Raw genomic sequence first — 22,095 nt, forward strand, 5'->3', positions numbered from 1 at the left:
GCTAAGTCTAGTTTCTGTTCGCAACTCCAGGGTGTCAAGAGTTTCTTTTTTTAAAAAGTCATGATATCAGATCTTGGTTAATTCATGCTCTTTTGGGCCCCCTTGCCACTTATTATTAGTATTAGTATTAGTATTAGTATTATCATTATCATCATCATCATCATCATTATTGTTATTAATTTCCTTCCTCCCTTTGTCGCTCCTTTGCATATTCCTGTTGTAAACATCTGTTTTATTAGTGGTTGCCTCACATCTTTTGAATACCTTCCCAATTTGAGGCACATTCCCTCCACTATGAGTCCTGGCTGCCTGAGCCCTTTCTCTCATTCTCTTGGGCTGCCTGGGTCCGGGCAAGGGATCTGGGCCACAAAACAGACACATCCATGAAAAAAATTTTTTTGAATTTGGACAAGATAAAAATTTACTTTTCTGTTTTGAAAGAGTGAACATCTACTATCCTGCCTGGTATGATGTCTCTGCTCTATGAAGTCCACTGGGACACAGGCTTCTTTCAGATGACTACTTAACCAATCCTAAGGAGTGACTCAACTTCGCTGTGTCAGAAGCTGCCCCACAATGCTTCTGAATATCCCCTGTTAGCCAAAACTTGTCACATGGCCACATTCAGCTTCAACAGAGGCTGGGAAATGTAATTTTTACTCTGAGCAGCCATCATGTGACTAACTAAATGTTCTATTACAATGGAAAGAAACAATGTATATTGGGGTATCTCCTACAGAAGGGAGCAATATGAGGACATAGAAATCACTGACTCCATCTTTTAGTATACTTTGTAATTCCCAGTGCTTTCAAGCATTTTGTTACTCAGAGGCATCTAATATCCATTCTTGAGTCTGTCAGGTATAAGCTGTGATATTTCAATGAACTGAGATGTAGGCACCACATGTTGATAGCAGTGGCTTTTTTACAAGAGATCATACTGCAGTGAACGTTGCCCATGGCTGTGGTTCAGTGATCTCCTGGTGATCCCGTAAGCTAGCTGATATCCCTTAATAAATTCTATTTTTACCCAAACTAACTGTAGTTAGAACTTATAAACCATAGAGTTATGGTTTACAAATAAGAACCATCTCCTTGGGGCACCTGAGTGGCACAGTCAGTTAAGTGTCTGACTCTTGGTTTTGGCTGAGGTCATGATCTCACAGTTTCATGGTTCAAGCCCTCGTCCAGCTGTCCGCTGGCAGCACAGAAGCCTGCTTGGTATTCTCTGTCTCCGCTCTTTCTGCCCCTCCCCCACTCATGCTATCTCTGTCTCTCTCAAAATGTATAAGCTAAAAAACAAAAAACAAACAAACAAAAAAACACCTTCTTAGCAGTTTCTGCAGAAGAATGATCACAGTCTTTTCTGTTTTTCTTGAACTCAGCTAGCCAATGACCTCTTCTACCTTTTGGAGTAAAAGTCAATAAACAATAGCTCCTCCAGTCTTCCTTTCCATCACCTTAAAATTTCTTACTTTCATTGTCTTGCCCTTCCCTGTTCTTCTGTCCTGAGGATGATGTGTCCCTGCCCCTCATCAGGGAGAAGTTCTCTAGCTTTGAGGTTGAACTGAAGCCTTCCATTTCCTTTGGATCATGCTCTAGAACTGCCCTACTCCCCCAACCATATTCATACCTTATATCTTAAATCTCTTCCTCTCTTCTGGCTCTTTCCACTCAGCACACAAACTAGCTTGGGTTCCTTCTCTTAATGTTGCTACCTCCCAACACAGCTACTTCTCTAAGCTGCCATTCCATTTCTTCTACTTTCTCTTCCATTTCTTCACTCACTCACTCCTAAGCCTTCTATGCTCTGGCCTCTTCACCCACCAATTTACTAAAACTACTTAAAAGTCATTCAAAAACTTATAATATCAAAATATGAATATTATTTCTTACCTAATATCCCCATATTCTTTGCCCCACTGGCACCTCTGTCTTAAAATTAAGTTTTCTTCTTGATTGGTGAATAAGAATTATTCTGATTCTCTTTGCCGTTAATAGCTATTTGTCCACCTCATTTTAATTTTTTTTTTAACATCACCTGTAAATCCTCATCAGCAACAATCTAAGCCTGCACCACATTTTGTGCTCCCAATGGCGTCATCCTTCACTAATTTGCCCAAGTCAGTTTGCTGAGGGTGCTCCATGTTTCCCTCTCCTTTAACCCAAGCATGCTATCAGTCATCAAGTTCTGCCAGTTCTACCCCAAGAATGTCTCTCAGTTTTCCTTAAAATCCTTCAATGGTTTCTCCTTGTTCTCAAATTAAATTCCAGTCCTATAACATGACTTATGATCTGGCTCTACTTACCTTTCCCACTTTGTCTCTTAAGAGAAATCACCCCCTAACTGGACTCATCTTTTCTCTTGTCCTTGAGAATCTTAAACATTCCATTCGCTCTACCTGGAATGATATTTTTCTTACTCTTGACTTGAGTAATTCTTATTGCTCCTTTAGGTTTTCAGCTTAGGTGTTACTCTCTCTGTGAAATCTTTCTGATCCTCTCCCTACTTTGTCCCATATACTTCCAAATTATAACACTTAATGCCATATATTAGAATTGCCTCTTTGCTTCTTTATTTTTCTAACTAGATAATAACCTCTCTAAGGGAAGTAATTGTATTACTTTCATTTACCATCACATTTACAGTGCTCAACAAATATTTGTTAAATTAATGATCCTATTGCCTCTTTTATCTCATAAATATAGGAGTTACGCAGAATCCTATCCTTGGTTTCATGCATAACTAAATCTTAGAAACCAATGATATCATCTAGAGCTTTATCACTCTTTACACTTAGGAGCCCCTACACTTACGAGACATACTTTCTACATGCTTAGCTTCTTCAAACTATTTACCCCTCAGACTTATATCCTTCTTTGTATTCCATTCAGTCTCTGTCATATTACATGTCTTGGCATACACTAAATGACCATATCTTCTCATTTCTGAGTTTTTGAGTATGTTATTGACTTTGCCTATAATAATATGAATTATCTCTCTCATACTTCACCTCTTATAAAGCTTCCTTGAGTTGTCAAGACTAGTTTCAGTCCCTCTTCTAAGTCATCTTGTAATATGTGCTTATCCATATCAGATCACAGTGTATTACAATTACCTTGTCAAGTTTCCCCATGTCTATTTTCTTCACTATCTTTCTCCAGTATGTAGAAAGTGACTGGCACATTATAATATAATATAATATAATATAATATAATATAATATATATTGACTAATTTACTACATTAATTTTTATATTTGAGGATTTTAATGTTAATACCTATAAATAAACTCAGAAACTATCTCACTCAGCTTTTGCCATAAAAATGCTGCATAACAGACCACACCAAAACTAGGTGGCTTGGGGCACCTGAGTGGCTTGGTCAGTTAGGCCTCTGACTCTTGATTTTGACTCAGGTCATAATCTGATGGCTCAGCTCCTGAGGTTGAGCTCCCTATTGGACTCTGCACTGAGAGCCCAGAGCCTGCTTGGGATTCTCTCTCTCCCTCTCCCTTTCTCTTTGCCCCTCCCCCACTTGTACAGCTGCCTATGCAACTCTCTCTCAAAATAAATAAATAAGCATTAAAAAAATAAAGTGGCTTAAACTCAAGATCTTATCTCTTTCCCTCATGAGTTTTTAGGTCACCTGAAGCTAGTATAAGTAGGTTGGACTCCAGACTCTGGGCTCCAGGATCCAGACTGGGTTCTGATGTACTACACATAATTTTCACACTCTTTGGACTGGTGGCCACCTGGTCATTTTCTTCTTATAATGAATGTCAGGAGTCCCAAAGCCAAGCCAAAGCATACAAGCGTATTTAAGGCCTCTGCCTGTGTCTCATCTTTCCAAGTCCAATATCAATAAGGCAAGGGAATTTACTCTTCCCACAGTGGGAGTGGCAAGGGAATTAATATTTGTTGAACAGTAATCTAAACCATCACAAATGCTTCTTAAAAACACTGGCAAGAATAGATACTGAGCTCTCTCTATTGTAAAAACCAGTAAAAAAACAAGATTAAATATCCCCAATAAAATAATGCTCTTGGCATTGTTTCTGCTTCTCAATTTCCGGTTTGTTCACTGGAGATTCTTTGGCATGGTAGTGAAGTGATGAAAACAAAGATTCTCTCAGACACACAAAACCTTAAAAAACCAGATGTGTTGCCTGTGTCTTCAAATAATTTTATTATGGTCGACAGTAACATCATATATCTCAAAAATTCTTTGTAGACATGGATTTGACCTGCCTAATTAGAATATAAAAATGACATTGAAATCAGTACAAGTTAGGATTAGAAAATATCAAACATTAACATGAAGCCAAAAATCTAAATCCATCTGTCCTCACAGATTCCCCTTTGTACATATTTGTCACCTTCATGTAGCTGGATTTGTTTTTTCCCTTTTCCTGTGATGAGGGTGAGTGGTAGTGGGGATGGTTTTTAATGGTTTGAAGAACACAGATATTATCATTGCACATGCCATTCTAGGTAACTTTTGATACAAAAGGAATCTGAATATTACAGTTAGAATTCTACTTCACTTGTTGATAATCATGAGATATCCATTAACACCAATAAAATTACTGTACCCTTTGATAAATACTTATCAGGGTATAGAGATGAAGAAATATTTTTAAAAACTGTATTTAGAAAAGGTGTTGACTTTTAACTCTGCTATTATATGAGGAACATATCTGTGTAACATACTTGCCCATTTTTTATACTAGGAATCTGTACTCTCTGAGAAAAACTTTTCAGAGCATCAAGTAGTTAGTTGGATACCATGAAGAGCAGTTCTAGGCTAAGCTAAATCCATCACATCAGCAGATCAATTCTGCCAAAGCAGCATTGGGATTAAAAAGTGCTTAATTTCTTGAGTGATTAGAGACAGACAAATTAAAATACAATAAGATACCAAGTGTTAGCAAAGATATGGAGCAACTGGAGTTTCCTTAAATGGCTGGTGTAAAGATAAATTTAGTACAACCATATTTTTTAAAAAAATGACAGCACCAGCTAAACATACACACACCCTGTGAGTCAGCTATTAATTCCAGGTTATAGACCCAACAAAAATAAGTACTTACAGCTGCTCAAAACCATATGCAAAACCCTTCATAGCAACATAGTTCATACTCTTCCCACAATGATAGCAATTTGTATATCAGTCTAAAGGAGAACAGATTCATCAGAGGATAGTCATAAAATGGAATGCTATGACAACACAACAACAAAAAACAAGCTAATGTTACATGCAATAATACTGACATGTATCAGACATATAATGCGGAATGAAAAACCAAAACACAAAAGAATGCATACTGCATGCTTTTATGGATGTAATATCTGAAAACAGACCAAACTAATCTAGTGGGTAGTCACTGAAGGAAGCGTTAAGAGAGCTTCTGATGCGTTGGTTATCTATTTCTTCACCTGGGTAGCGGTAACACAGGTGCATTCACTTTGTGCTAGCTCATCACTATGCCTTTATGACTTATGCATTTTTCTAGATGTTTGTTGTACCTAAGCAGAAATATACTAATTAGGATAAAGAGCAGATAAACCAAAACAATCCCCAAATATGCATTGAGTGAGGTGCTTTCATAGTTTATATAGCCTTTCATTCTCACGTCTTATCTGTGAAGCAGGTATCCTTATTTCCAGGTGTAAAAAATGAATGCGAGGCTCTGAAATCTTCTGACAATGCCGAGTTTAGACAATACCTTGTCATTCTCATAAAATTTCCCCAATACAAGTGCCTGGGTCCTCTCACTTGATTTTCCCTTTTCAATCTGTTTTCAATCTGTCTTAGAAGATGGGGGAAGAGTGGTGAGCTGGATTTGGCCTATGGTTCATTCATATTTGCTCACCTCTGCTATAAATGAAACACAAGGCCAAGGCCAGAGTTGTGAGAACATGCATTGGCTCAATAAGTATTATCAGCAAATAATTTTGTACTAGGCATTGGAGCACAATCAGAAGGAAGTGCTAAGTTTTTAACCATGTATAGCTTGGGATAACATAGTATTTTAACCCAAACTCATTAAACTATAAGCCTCTACTTTTTAAGAAATATTCCCTTTTTTAGTGGTTCTTCCTGGTCTGATAGGCAGAAAGAATAGGGAATCTACTGTCAGAGTCTGGAAACTATCTGAGGATAGATCTTCTATCCATCTCCACAGATACTCTGAGCCACAGTCGAGGAGTAGTCACTAACACTGGGTCACCTTCTACATCTATGCCTAAAAAAAGTGTTCCCAGCCCTTCATACCTCATTATTCCACCCTGGGCCAGAAGAAGGCTACTAATATCCCTTCTGCATGTATCTTTCTGTCCTTGTCCACATTAAGTGGCTTTCTTGTATTTCTAATGTTCTCAGTATTAAATATTTTCTATTCAGATCAAATATGTAAAATCAGTGAGGAGAATTAGAATTTACTATAAATTATTCAAATGAACCCAGAGAAACTCTGCATGTTCTTATTTATTCTGCTCTTTAATAGCCAAGTGGTCAAAAGCAGTAGGTAAAATACCTTTTGGCACATTAGAAACTACCAGAGAGTACTTTTCTTATACAAATTTTCAGGCCTCACACCAGCGCTACTAAATTGGAAGTGCTGTGAGTTGGGTTTGGGAATTATGTTTTTGTTTTTCTTTTGTTTTAATTTCCCCAGGATCTTGATGCTGTTGACCTGAATTAAATTTTCCCGAATGGCCCACAATTGCTGTGTACATAATGCTTAGAGATGATTCCACAAAAGTTGTCACTAAAGAACTGAATGCAGGCTCTAAGAAATTGCACCCCAGATGTGATTTGGGGCAGATTTATCATTCACTGTGAACCTATGATCTGACCATTTGAGATAGTGAGCTCAGTTCAGGGGACCTCTCTATGGGTCACTCCAAAATGATCACCTGTAGCTTTATTTCTTTAATCTTGATTACCAAACGATCAGCTTTGCTGCCTGTTTGGAGAATGTAATGGTGTTTTCTAGTTTATTTTCATCATCAGTAAATTGCTGATCCCTGCCAAAGTTCACTGAAACAGCCAACCATACAGTCTTCAAAATAGTTCACATCAATAACATGAATTTGAAAGCCCTCTCATACCTTTCTTGGCAGCTACAAACTGCTGACTCACACACCTTTCCCTGTCGAGTGTGTTTAACTTCATATTGCAGCTTAATAGTTTCATTCCAAAACAAAGACTGGAATTGGAAAGCACAGGGGAAAAAATGCAGAAGGTGGAATGAAATGAAAGTTTCAATGTATGTTACCATATATAGGAATCTTAAATTACCTCTAAATAATACACAAGCAAAGACATAAGGCTGAAACGAATTGGTGACAGCATGTGTTATCCAGACTCAACTTTCCATCTTTTCTCCTAGAAAGGATACAAAGAACAAACTCACTTTGTTGAATGTTTTCCAATTCAGGCATTTCAATCTCAACTTCAAACTTGTCACTTAAGTTTCTGGATGATCCAGTGAAGAGAGCTGGTTCACCCATCATTTCAGCCAAAATACTGGCTCTTTATTATTGAAGCATGATGTTATTAAATTAGTTGCCTTTCCCAGAACAAAGTTCAATATGCTACAATTATACCTCCATTTGTCAAGTATCCAAAATTATCAAGTTTAAGAAAAGTAGTAGTCAATTTCTGGCAGCTATACAGTGAAAATCCACCTACCTTCCACCTCTACTCTGGGGTCAGATTAAAAAGTCAGCAAATAAAGTCAAGCGAAAATCACATGCAATATGGTTTTCTAAAAATGATGAACAACTCTTTGTAAAGTTCTGATAAAACTATATACGATTTTTTTTCTGGATTTATTTGGGAGTGACAGTCCTGAAAATTCAGTAACTGTTAAAACCATGTAAATTACTTTGAGCTTATATTTAAAATGGAGCTGAGTTCTTGACTTGGGTAATTATATACAGGTTTTTCACCAACGTGTTGTCCACTGGGCACTCAACATCATCTGTGGTGCTAGAATTCTTTGCTGTGTGGGAATGTAATATGAACAGAGACTTTTCTAGCATCCTTGGCCCCCATCTACTAAATGCCATCATTATGACAACCAAAACCCTCTCCATATAAATTTCCAAATGCATCACAGAAGTGGTACCATCTCCCTCAAGAACCACTGATCCTACTGATTAGGAAACAAACATCCCTCCCACGCACTGAAGGACATCAACCCAGCCACAGCCTGCAAAGCAGGGGTCATTACAACCTAAACTGACCTCTGTTTCAAGGAATTTGCAATCCTTTTAGACAGAGTGGCGAAGTGAATGGAATGAGAAGATCTAAGGTCCAATCTTGGTCCTGCCTTGAATTCAATAACTATGTGGGCCTGGGCAAATCACTTCTCATTCTGAGTTTTATTACCCTTATCAACAAAATGGAGGTTAAAAATAATGACTGTTTTGCCTATCTCACAGGACTGCCCAGAAAATCAGAATCAATGTGGGATCTGACTTTGTCAGCAAGTTGATTGTTAGAACTACACAGTAGTAATTCTTGATGCTCAAGAGATGTCATCAGGAGGTGGAAAGGTGGATTGTGTGGTCTCTAGGGATGTTTACAAGCCTAGGGCTGGCTGATGTTCTTGTTGTATGGATGAACTAAGTGTGAGTTCACTGTGTCCAGTAAGTGCTACTTGTAGCAATGGTTGACATCCAAGGGTCTAGGTTGGATACGCTTCTGTCTGCCTCCTCAGCATGTTTCTTATGTTGTCCCTGAGGCATAACTTCCAGGACATTCTTGTCTTTCTTTGATTCAGTCTCCTCCCCACCCTTCCCTGACACGTCCTCTGTTAAGCTATCCCTTTCCCACCCACTTATTCCTTCTGCCTTTTAAATCTACTCTCTCTCACACCTGCCCTTCTCTCTATAATAGTTTCCACTAAATTCTAAGAATGTATAACAGTAGCTCCTAAAATGGACTGCACACTGGAACCACCTGTGTTATTCCTACCATACCAGTTTACATGACACTAATTTCATGACCAGTGTTACTCACTTTAAAAAATCTCCAGTGACATATAGAAAGGCTGTTTGGTAGACTTCTGGAGTTAAGAAATTGGCTCAGGTGGGCAAGAGGCAACCAGTAACAAAGTATCCAGGGGCCTGTGAAGATTTATGTAGATTTTATATAGAGATTTTATAAGAGTAGAAAAACCACAAGGAGATTAATAAAGTACAAGGTGAGATGGTGAAAATTGGTACCAACATTCAGTATCAGTGGGTGAGCACAAATTAAACTAAGTGACTGGTCTGGATCCATATGCAATAAGCATACTGGACATTTCTCTGATGGTGCTTCTCTTGAAGTTTTAGACTTGCCTAAGGATTTTTCCCCTTGCTGTGTGAGGACAGAATCCTAATGCTGGCTTGAACAGCAGCATTGGGAAATTCATATGTTCACTGTGGAAAATCTGAAATGTAGAAATCTGAGATGGATTTCTTTTTAACTCATGAGTGCCCCACTCCCAAGTGGATCTTAGACCAGACTACAATGAGGACTTAGATTCAGCCTCTGTCCATGCACACTTGGCCAGAGCTGTGTTCTTCTATGTGTTTGAACCTTGGCCACTTACTCAGAGTCCACAATCAGCTCCTTAATTTGAGAGACATGACTCCTAACTCGAGTTTTTGGATTCATTCTCCAGGATCTTTATGAAAGTTCGTGAGCTTAACCAGCACCCTGAGCTGGCTCGGGGAGCTCCACAGGGGAAAGGCAGTCCTGCTATCAGCAATATTCATTCCCTAACTCATGTTTTCTCCATGGGCACTGAGGACCTAATTTTGTACTTTTTTTCCCCATCTACTATGTTTTGCATTTCCAGTGATGACATAAGACTTGGTATAATCGTCAGTGAACTGGGATTCAGAAGGGTCAGATTTTAGCAGGTTCTGCCACTACCAATGGAAATTTAGATTAGTATTAAACTTCTCTGAGCATTAAATGCTTCTTTACGAAAATGGGAAAGTGATACCCAGCTCATTTTGTCCTTGAGTTGCAATATAAATCAGATGAAACTCTAAATACAAACTATTGAAAGAAATACAGGTAGAAACTATCCATCTACCCATTCATTCACTCTCAAAGAGTTCATTGAGCCCCTGTTTATGTGTCAGGGAGAGCTAAGCACTGGGGCTACCAGCCAAGTGAGATGATGATCATCATCATCATCATGAAGAGGAGGAGGAGGAGGAGGATATAAGTAGGAAATCATTCTAACAAATATGAGTTACAATTCTGACAAAGGCTATAAAGGAGAGGTATGTGGTTCATATGATATGTGAGATGCAACCTCCTTATGGTGTCATTTAGCTAAGCTATGGAGAATGAAAACAATTTAACCAAGTAAAGAGGGGAAGCAAGAGAATTTCAGTGACTAAAAACAGCATAAGTCACGAGGGAGCATGCTGGATATAAAGGACCACCAATAAGCCAGTGTGTCTGTACTGGAGAGAAGGATGAGGTGGTAGACGAGGCTTGGAAGGCAGGTATGCAACAGATCACACATTGCTTTGTTGGTCATGATAAGGAGTTTTGACTTTAACCTAAGAGGAATTAAGTTTTAGAGGAAATGAAAGAGGGAGAGAGGTATGGCTGGATTTACATTTTGAGGCCATCCCTCTTATAGATACTTGACTGCATTTCTTTTCTTATTCCTTGATTTTATCTTTCATGCACCCCACCTCAAATCCTTTTGTTTACTCTGGAGGGATAGTTACTGTCCTTGGAATTTAAAATATCTGGCATACTTGTACTTAAATTTGAATTCTTCCATTTACCAGTTGTATAATATTGCAGAAGGCATTTATTCTTTTCTATGTTTCCATTCTCTAATCTATAAAATGGTGATGATAATTCATCTCTTATAGAGTTTCCTATGAATAAATGAGATATTATTTGTACAGTTTCTGGCACATAATAAGTCAGTAAATGCTAGCGTTATTACCCATCTCCTCTGATAATTTACTCCTCTTGTAATCATATTTTTCAAATAGGATACATTTTAGCTTTCTTTTTTTCTTTTTAATAAGAGGGTGACATTATTGATCTATTATCAGTGGGAGATGCTATGTCATTTATTTCTTATAGTGGGGATGGATTTGCATCAAGTCATCTACAGTTGCTTCTTAGGACTTCTAAAACTAATGTCCATGCTCTGCATTTCTTCATTTAGCAATAATTTACCTGAAGTCAGGAATTAATTCATTACCCTTTTAGGATTTTGCCAAATTGAATATAAAATGATTCCAGACTCCAATGAAAGGGTTAAGCATGAGTAAATTTAGATTGTATTGGTACCACCATCCATAGTTGCCAGTCAGTTTAGACAATCTTCTGCTGGATGGCTCTTATCTCTTCAAGTGGATGCAGTGACCCCATATAAAGCAGGTGTAGTTAGTTTTACAGTTTTGAAAAAACAGTTCACCCTACCCAATAAGCTGTTGGGTGTGTGATGATTTCAATAATTAGGCTCCAGGAAGTATTTTAAATGAAAATGGCCACTTTTGAGCAAGACTCATTGTTGGGTAGGGTTTGACCTACAAAGAGTAAAAACATCAACATTCATTTGGAGGGAAAATTAAGATTCCCCTCACAGCCTCAAACCTTTCTTCTCTAATCACAGTGCAGACACTATCAGTGAACAGAGAATCTTTGTATTATTTCCAAGTTTCTCCCATTGTCAATCACTGTGACAAAGTGCTGGCCAATCTGACACAATGATGAATCACTCCAGACATTGAGTTTTCATGTGGCTGTCGAGGGTTCTCAGTAGACTCTGTTGTCTGGAAATGCTACCAACCAGCACCAGGTGCTTCGCTCACGAGCAAAGCTGGGATTTTGGTAAAAATAAACAGATGCATTTTTAAGGAAAAGAGATGTGTAATGTACATTTACTGTCTGTTTTTACCATGTCTTCATGTCGCTATTGATTTAAATGCCTATTAAGCAAATCCTCACTTTCCAAACTCCTTCTTGTCATTTGTCTGCTGAAATGAATTAGATTTGAGTGTACATTGAGAAGTTTAAATATTAAATAAATATCTTGTCTATTGTTTTTGGCTATAAAATAATATGTAGGCTCTCCTTTATACTTGAAATTTTAACAAACAACATAATTCTTTGCTAATAATTTTTAACTGACCAGATCTTACAAACCCAATGCTGTTGGAATTTATGATGGATTGATGCATCGTCCAATGCAAATGTACTTGTAATGTCTCCCTTAGTTTCCTGTGGAGAGCTTGTCAATACACCAGTGCCTCAAATCCATTTTCTTGGTAAAAATCCTGCAGTTTTCTGATTATTATTCACAAAGGCAGCTTCCTGAGTTATTTCTGCTCCTGCACAATATTCATGATAGCAATTTGATACCTTAGCAGTTTCAAGGTTATCAAATGATTGAAAATCCTACTGCTTACTTCAAGGTGTAACATATACAACTGTGCTGTCATCCATTATAGCAGTATAATAGTTTTTCGTAATGCCTTTCATGAACTGCTGATTTAGAAGTGTAAGCCTAACTTCTGAAGGCACTTATCAGTCTCAGACTGGGGAAGTATTGCTTAACTGGAAAACATCAGTCCGGGACTCTCTGTGCTACTTAGAAAAAAGAAACCCAAGTTTCATTTCTCTTTTAGATAGTGCTCGAGTCCTGCCCTCTGAAGTCCTTAAAATGTATTTGCAAGAAGAAACAAACAAATAAACAAAAGCCATGGTTTATCTGGTTCTCTGAAGGGCTAACGCTAATCAGCAGTGAATCTTGGAAGGAAGTATTGAATTTTGCAGTTTGTGGAGATTAAGTTAGAAGCAAGGAATTACTGAGAGAGATGATGGAGATTTTGCTAAATTAAAAACACAACAAAAATCAAGCAAATTCATGGTAAAGCTGGGAAGTAAAGTCAATCATTATTCAAAGTCCCCCGTTTAAGCTCGATCCACACATTGAATTTTGGTTTAGGGGTCTTTGGTTGGAGCAGAGGGTTGCTTGAGTGAGTTTAGAAGGTGGCATCTGTTTAAGTAACAGATGTCTGTGTCACCGAGGTGCTATATTCTCACTTTTTATATATGGGAAAATTGCTGCTGAAAGAGTTTTATTGTCTTTAGGCAAATGAAAAAAAACATATTCTTCTCCTTAAAGGGTTCCTCTTCCTGATATGAATCTACAACAACCGTAAAGGACCTCAACCTCATCATTATATATATATATATATATATATATATATATATATATATATATTTTTTTTTTTTTTTTAAATCTGATAAAGTTTCTTGTGAACTATCAATTATGCATGAAATGAGGTTTGGAATTGCAGGCATACTCACTTTTATTTAAAGAGGCCCCACTGGGTTGAAGCAAATTGAGCAGGGTAAGAGGTGGTACTGTTGGCTGACCCCCTCACCTGCTGTGGCACTGACAGAGGTGAGATCTAGAGAGGCGCTAGCATCCCCCCCAGCTAGCTCTTAGGGTTTGGGGGAAGGATGCCATATGGAATGATTTTAATTTCATTCATTTGGTTGTCAGTTTTTCGAAATCTCTCCGTTCCCTTTATTTTTCAGAAGAGATGAGGGAAAGTAGAGCCATCCAAAAACACCCTCTGTGTTGACACATACAATTAACCATCACAAATATTCTGGTGACAAGATGGGAAGTCTACATAATGAACCGCTGCTTGCAGAAATACAATGGTTATCTTTACAAGAAGCACTTGTGCAATTATTTCAGTTGCAAGCTGAACTACTAATTTCTTAAATAAATTCAATTTTTAATTGAAAGCACAGAAGAGAGACAAACTATGGATATTCAGATTTGGGTATTTGGGAGACAATATGAAAATGACTATCAGTTGCTTCAAGAAAAACAATTGCCAGTATTTGTTGTCAATGATAAAATTCAACCTTTCACTTGAAAACTTGTATCCATCACCATGAGCTTGCCAGGGTCCAATATTTAAAACATCTTATAATGAGATTGGTGATGTAATTAATAAATGTGATTTTTGATGTTGTATAATGAAATATGTCAACATTTGTAAAATTTCTTAATTCAGTGAATCAGTATCTTCCAGATTACCAATGGGAGATGTTAAAGATTCACACATAGTAAAAAGATCGATTCAAAGTACAAGATAGACTATGGACTATAATGCAACAGACTAAGAAAAGTTCATTGATAAGGTTTCAAATTGTACAAGCAACTAACCTTTGGAAAACTACTACTTGTTGATTTTTGGTGTACTATCAAGAAAGAGTATTTACAGTTATCTGAAAAAGCAATTAGAGTTCTTTTCCAACTACATGCCTGTCTGATGCCAGATTTTCTTCATATATTTCTGGGCAAAACAACCTACAACAGATTGAATACAGAAGCAGATATGGGGATCCATCTATCTTCTATTAAGCCAAACATTAATGAGATTTATACTCACAGAGGTCTCCAAAGACTATTTGTTGAATCAACTGGCTTATTAAAATAAATCTGGAAGGGCTTTGTCAAAATTATTTTCTTGTGGACAATTACAGATATTAAAGCTACTTAAGAGTCATGAGGAGTCCCATATTTTCTAAGAGGAATTGATTCTACATCTATGGACATCATGTAGTTGTAGTAAACCAAATATTCCTAGGGGTCAGCAGCCTAGTTTCTGTGAGGTCTAGTGAACCGTAAGGCCCTACCTAGCTCATTAAGCCCCATGTGCCTATTTCAGAACCTCAACATACCCTCTTCTGTGTCCTGCATTTCTCCCACGCCACCACTGCTTCTAAACCCATCAAAGTGTTTTTCATGTATGTTTGTAAATCATTTAAGTCTGCCAGAGCCTCTTGTCTTGCTTCATGTAGTTTAAGCCAGTGCTCATATTGTTCATGCTTTCCCTCAGGCTACTAAAAGCCAGATAGACTTAATGTCATTGTCAACAAGTTGCATCAATCACCACTTGCTCTGAGAAAACTGGGAGGGTAGCCCATTTTCCTAGGAAATGGGAATGTAATCAGCCTCCCAGAGAGGACTCTGAGCTATGAAATTTAGGAAGAGATCTGCTGCCTATTTAAGGCCATACAGGAGAAAAGAGATGGTGGCCTCTGAGGAAACCTCAGAGGTTTGTAGAGGAGACTAGGTGAGACTAGGTGTAGGGTCCAGCTTAGCATCTGGCAGAAGATGGAGGATGGGAGGGGGAGGAGATATGGCAAGGATCTGAGCTTCCACAAAGGGCATAGCTCTGTTAGAAGCCTAGTTGCGAAAGTGTTCTTGTTACATAAAATTGGTTGCAGAAAGATGGAGTTCTCGTGACCTTAAGATGTCCCTAAAGTATGTATAAAGCCACTCCAGCTAGAGGAGAGGATGTGAGTCAAGGGTCTAATGCTTCTCCCTTGTCAAGACTTATTATTCCCACTGACCCTGCTTTACATCAAAACCTAACAGAACAATGACTGTTCAGTGAGTGACTCTTCCCTGAGAGGAGAGTTGTCTTCGCTCAGTGAGGTACATTTAATGTTGGGAATTTAGGTGTCAGGTTTGAGGTAGGCAAGAATTTCAGAATTTCTAATACCTGAAAATAGCCGCCACACTCACTCACTGTGCAGCAATTGCCTTATCTGAAGGTCCGAACCACTTTCTTCTATTTCTCCTATGGTCAATTTTCTTCATTTTAAAAATCAGTTTGGGGAAAGAAACCTCTGAAGATTAAGAATCTCAGAGCATACCTCTGAAGCACTCACGTGAACCGTTGGGGCCTTTGGCCCCTCCAACTAACTGCAAGTGTTTATTGATAATAAACTTGACTATTTCAGAAAACACAACACTCATTATGAAAACAAATATGACTTTAGATAAGGTTTTTACCATGACTCAAAATTATTTTGGATTATAGATGCTGAAATTATCTCCATTATTGGAGACTAGTATGATTTGATAATCCTCAGAAATCAGTTTTCAGAGACTGTTATTAAAGTCCAAAGTGAGTGTTAGAATTGAAGGAGATAGAATATACCAAAAGATCTCATAAAAACACATAGAAGTCAGTATTATTGCTATAAATGATATGAAGGCAGGTGTGGAGCCTTCATCTGAAAATGGTGAAGCTCACATGTCATCTCTGTATGTTTATTTGTGGGAAAACTATTTACAGATGTCATTAGAGTGGTCATCACTGGTGCCGTGTTTTCCCAGATAACCTAAAAATGAGAAAGGGACAGCAGAACAGCTAAGTGGAATTCTGGTTGAGACATTGTGAGACTTTGTTGTGTATCTCAATGCCCGGAATTGAACAACAAATGACATACTATATACCCGGGTGCAGATAGAGAGAAAACCTGTACATCTCCCTCATCATTTTCTCTCTTTTTTTTTAAGTTTTATTTTATTTTTTTATTTTATTTTTTATTTTTGAGAGAGGAAGAGAGACACAGCATAAGCGGGGGAGGGACAGAGAGAGAGGCAGACCCAGAATCCGAAGCAGGTTCCAGGCTCTGAGCTGTCAGCACAGAGCCTGAAGCGGGGCCCAGACCCGCCCACCGCGAGATCATGACCTGAGCCGAAGTTGGATGCCCAACCAACTGAACCACCCAAGCATGCCCCCTCATCATCATTTTCAATCTGCTCCATTCCTGTTCTCAAGAAAACAGACATACATCTCCCCCCCCCCCCCCCCCCCCGCCCAGGTCCCTACCAATCTGGCCTGGATATCATGGAGGCAGGAGGTCACAGAGTAGAGTAGAAAGCAAAGTGAAGTGGATGTGTGAGCAAGAAAAAAGTAAGAGACCATGACAGAGCAATCGTGGTAAGGGATGTGTTCACACCTAGAGTAGGAGTAGAAAGCTCAGGGTCAGACAGTAGGTGCTTGCTTACTTCAGTTGAGCCTAGATCACAAGTCCTTGGACCTGAACTAACAGGCAGGTGCTTGGGGACCCTCCAGATCATGGACAGCAAATAGATTTCTTCTGGTTGGCTGACACCATTTGGTAGATAATGTATCTGGAATTCTGTATTAAAACACATTTCCAAGCTAAGTTTGGGTTGTGGGGAAGAGAGGGTTGTAATTCGTTTGCAATATATACCATGCGCATGACAAGGGTGATTGCAACCAAGGGCATTTACCACTCCTGCTCCACATGATTCTGAGTAGCCTGCTAAATGTATGACTGCCTCTTACTTCCACATTCTCAGGTTCTAAGGTCACCTTGATGCTTGGTGACATTGCCTGCTGTGAGAGATTGGCACCTGTATGACAATTACTGGCAGAGGCATTTCTATATGTTCTTGTCTTTCCATTTCTAGAAGACATGAGGAATTCAAGTCTCCATGTTCATTATTCTCACAACCCTCTTCACTGGTCATGTTCCCAGAACAATTTTCCTACGACTCTGCCAGAAATGCTTTCCATCAGTCTCCGTATTCTCCCAAATGAATGACACAGACAAAAACTAAGCTATTTGTAAGGGAGAGAGGATTCAATGGGACTATTCCCCTGGGCCACTTAGATCCTATAATAGTTCAAATGAAATGACAGCCAAATAACTTCTTTATTTGTTGCCTTCCCTTGACTAGTCACCAGAATGTGGACAGTTTTTCAGAAAACCCAAGTTAAAAATTGCTTGTTCTCTCTATTTATATTGCATTTTAATGTAATTGGTTGCTTTCCCCCATTTGTTTCAGGGTGGTGACACAGCTCTGGGGGCCTGGGGATGATGAAGTGAATGAGAAGGGAGAGAAAAAGAGAGCACACACATGAAAAACCCCATCAGCAATACTTTCTCTTATTTATAGTGACAACCCCAAGCAAAATATAAAAATATATTTAGGAAGATGACAGCTTTGTTGCTTCTTGATCACAAACCAGCACTTAGGAGTTCACTTTTGTGAGCAGATAAAAAGGGCTGCATCTTGATAAAGCAGAGTGAGGAAAAAAGAGAGAGAGAAACCAGAAGGACAATCTGTCCTAGACAAAACCAGTACAGCAACCAATATGCTAAATGGAAGGGAGATTCTCAGATTATTGCCTGTGGGTGTCCTGGACTGCAGGTGGATGAAAACCTCCTCTGAAAACTACAAAGGAGAATGCCAGGAAGATGAGAAGTCTTTAGACTTGCCTTCTGGTACTAGAATTTATATTTGATAAAACAGTGTTCAATTTGCCTCCTGTCAAAATAAGAAAGAGGAAAAAGGCTACGTGAAAGTATTTGAGACATTACTTACCCCAATGTTAAGTAGAGGCAGTTGGCAACTCATAAATGGGTTCATGTTTGACTAATTCAATATAAATGTGCTCTGTGCTAAGCCACAGTGGTACAATGATAAAAAAGACAGAGACTTTGCTCTGAAGAAACTTGCTACAATGGAACCAAAAGTTTATTTGGAAGTTTATTTGAACCTATAAGGCCTTCTCCATAGAGATAATTATGTGAATATGGCAGATGGCTTTCAGTTCCCAATCCCTTTGTTCTGGAATATTACTCCAATAAGGCTATTTCAAATTTTCTTTCACTAGCACTCTTATCATTTTTTCTTTTCTTTTTTTCAAGCCATTCTTTTTTAAAAATCTATTTATTTTGAGAGAGAGAGATGGGGGGAAGCATGCAAATGGGGGAGGGGCAGAGAGACAGGGAGAGAGAGAGAATCTCAAGTAGTCTCCACACAGTCAGCTCAGAGCCCTATGAGGGGCTTGAACTTAAGAATCATGAGATCATGACCTGAGCTTAAATCAGAAGTCAATGCTTAACTGACTGAGCCACCCAGGTGCCCCTATTTTTTTTCTGTGTTGGGAGAAATATATTTTGAGCTCCAGCATAGGGCACGGGAAATACTTTTCTGAAAGAACTCATTCAAATACCTGACTTTCCTTGTGTGAAGTCACTTGAAAGAGGTGAGGGGCAGAATGCTCCCTGCCTGCAGATGTATCATGCATAAGCTTGATACCTTGCTCCATGCATAAGCACTTGACAATGGCAGGTCTGACTTCAGCTGTTCATATTTCATCATTGTTTTAGACATATTTCTCTGGTTCTGTCCTTGTTCTCCATGCCTACTGGTTCACCTAACCTAACTAGTTTTGGTAGCACAAGCAAAATAAATGTCTTTTCCCATGCACAGCCATGTCCCACTACCTCCAGCCCAGCCTTGTTTCTGCTCCTGATTCATCGCTACCATGCTGTCTCAGCATTTCCATTCTCGTTGACTCTTACTCTGAACACCCAGTCTCTATGAATCCACTTTTACCCACCTTACTACGTTGGTCACGGGTAAGGTATCTTCTTTGATATATGGCTTTGCCTGACACTAATCATCCCTTGACTACCTTCCCCAACTCTTACATACAGAAATGAAGAGAAGCTACTCCAAAGAAGAGTATGGAAAGGGGAAAAGGGAGAGATTTATCAGCTCTGGTTAACTCTTACTAACTATATAATTATTTAAGGGAGCTACCTCTCTAAGTCAGACCACCCATCCACACCCATCAACCCAGCCAGTTGATTTGAAATGAGATACTTTGGCTGATACTGGAATGGATCACTAAATCCCCAGCTACCTTTCTGAATAAAGCATTTGTCATTAGAGTGTTAATCCATGAGTCTGGTGGTGGTGGTTCTCACATTTTACTCCATTAGAATCATATCAAAGCTTTCAAAGATCCTGTACTCCAGGCTATGTGTCACATCAATTAAATCCAAATCTGCAGGAGTAGGACATAGTTTTCATTAAAGCTTTCCAGATGATTTCAAGGTGCAACCAAGTTTGAGAAACAGTGGCTGGGCAGAAGGAGTAACAGAAATGAAAACATTGTGGAGAAAGAATTATGTGGACCATCAGAGGGACTAAGTTCAGATCTCTGAATTCTCTCTGAGTTCAAGATCTCTGCAGCTCACTAACTTTGTTAAGTCATTACACCTCTCAGAGAATTGTTTCCATTAGTTATAAAATGGAGTTAATTATAACTGCTCAGACTAGCAGATTCTGAGGAAAATTTAGAAGATCGTGGTCTTTCGTGGTTTGGGAAGTACTTTTTAAACTAAAGCATACAGTTTGAATGCAAAGTGTTATTAATAGAACATCATAATATGGCAAGACAGATTTTCAGAATCTCTAATCTCTCATTTCATTACACTTAGTCAACATTGGCAAACCTGGAAGCTACATGATATATGATTGGCACACACTCTCTAACTCCATTTTAGGCCACTCTCGCCTCTTTTGATTCCTGGTGTTGTTCACTGACTGTCCAGGGCTGTAGATGTAGTAGCAAACTTGGTCTGTTTTCAACATATTCAGGATGGTGAGAGAGAAAAAAGGTGATTTGGGCCGTCAAAAGCCAAAACTTTTAAGCCAGAATTTGGTGAATAGAGAAGTGTACTATGTTTACTAGGATTTTAAGGACCCAAGTACTGTTGTCTTTACTGGAACTGTTATTTCCAGTATTGTACTTTCTTTTTTTCTGACTGGAAGTTTCATCTTCATGCCACCTCATCATCTCCTTTCTCTGTCTTGGATTCTTCTGCAATTGCTTAATATGTTGACAAGGCTCTTACATGTTTTATTGGTGAGAGCTTTTGCTCAACCTTTTCACGCAGAGACTAATTACTATATTTCTGACTTTGACTAAAACCCTAACTTCTACTTTCGACAAATATTTTCCTGGCATGTTGGCTTTGGACCCACACTACCTGTAAGCCATGACTAGCACAGGGATAATACCTTTTCCTCTCACATACCTGTATTATATCTACTCTGATATTGTTGAACTACCATCGACTCTTACCTTTGCTCCTGTATCCACTAAAATATTTAGTGATCTGATACAGGATTATAATAATGGTATGAAGTTTTACCGTGGACTCTTGGATATATCATACTTTAAATCAAAGGAATGATTGTCTAAAAGTGGAAAATCATGCATGTTGGGAACAAATCAAACCACATGGGAGTTTATAAAGTTTGTCTCTGTGTAGAAATGGCTCCTCACCCGAACCCTCTATCCCCTCTATTACACATTTTTCTCTACTCACTCCCTGAATGTCTTGTTTTCCCTCAAATCTTCTCCTAAATATGAGCTAAACTGAGAACACACATGAGCAATATTTTCTTCCTTAGAAATTATATAACATCAAGATTACCTAAATAAGAACTGAAATCAAATATATAATATTTGGTTATCACTTAATGAAACCGTTAAAAGACTTGTAAAGAAAACTAGAAATCTTAACTGTAGAACCTAATACAAATTTTTAATTGAATGGAGAAACATAGTCTTGACTTTGTGACATAAGACTGAAATTGTAAAAAATAAAAGATTCTGCCAAGTTAATTTATAAGTTCAATGTAATCTTGACAAAAAGTATAAGTTAAGTTTGAGTTGTTATAATTTAAAGAGTCTAAATTTCATGTGAATGCACAATCAAGTAAAGATAGCCAATGCTCTTTTTAAAAAGGAAAGTAATAATGATGAACTCACTTTGCCTGATCATCCTTAATAATTTGAAATAGAATGGTGTTGGTGTAAGATTCAGAGATTCAAAGATTCAAAGACCAGAACAAAGTGAACACCCTACTGAAAGATATTATGCTATGGAGCATTTAGTGTATGGAGACTGATAGCATAAATGAGCAAATAATGCTTGATTAGACATGGGGATGGGAAACAAGTAAGATCCCCAATTTATGTACCAAAAAGTTCCAGGTGGATTAGGAATTAAAGTAAATAATGAAGTCCTATCAGAACTAGGAGGAAAAAAAAAAGAATATCAATAACTATGTGATATAAATATAAGGAAGAACTTTCTAAGCATAATAGCCATGAAGGAAATCACAGCCAGAAGAACTATCAATAAATTTGACAACTTAAAAATATAAAGTTCTGTGTCATATATAAATTTAAAGACAAAAGACACATTGGAAAAATATTTGAAACATTCATGATAAATGATGGGAGCCAACAATCTATAATATGCACATATAAATTGATAAAAGGAAAAAAATCATTAAACCCAATAGAAAAATGGTCAAAATAACATAGCAAGCAATTCTTAGGAAAGGGGATACAAATGTCCAATAAATACACAAAATATGCCCAG

The sequence above is a fragment of the Panthera onca genome, chromosome C1 (genome assembly GCF_046562875.1).
Source record: "Panthera onca isolate mPanOnc1 chromosome C1, mPanOnc1 haplotype 2, whole genome shotgun sequence".
Taxonomy (NCBI): domain Eukaryota; kingdom Metazoa; phylum Chordata; class Mammalia; order Carnivora; family Felidae; genus Panthera; species Panthera onca.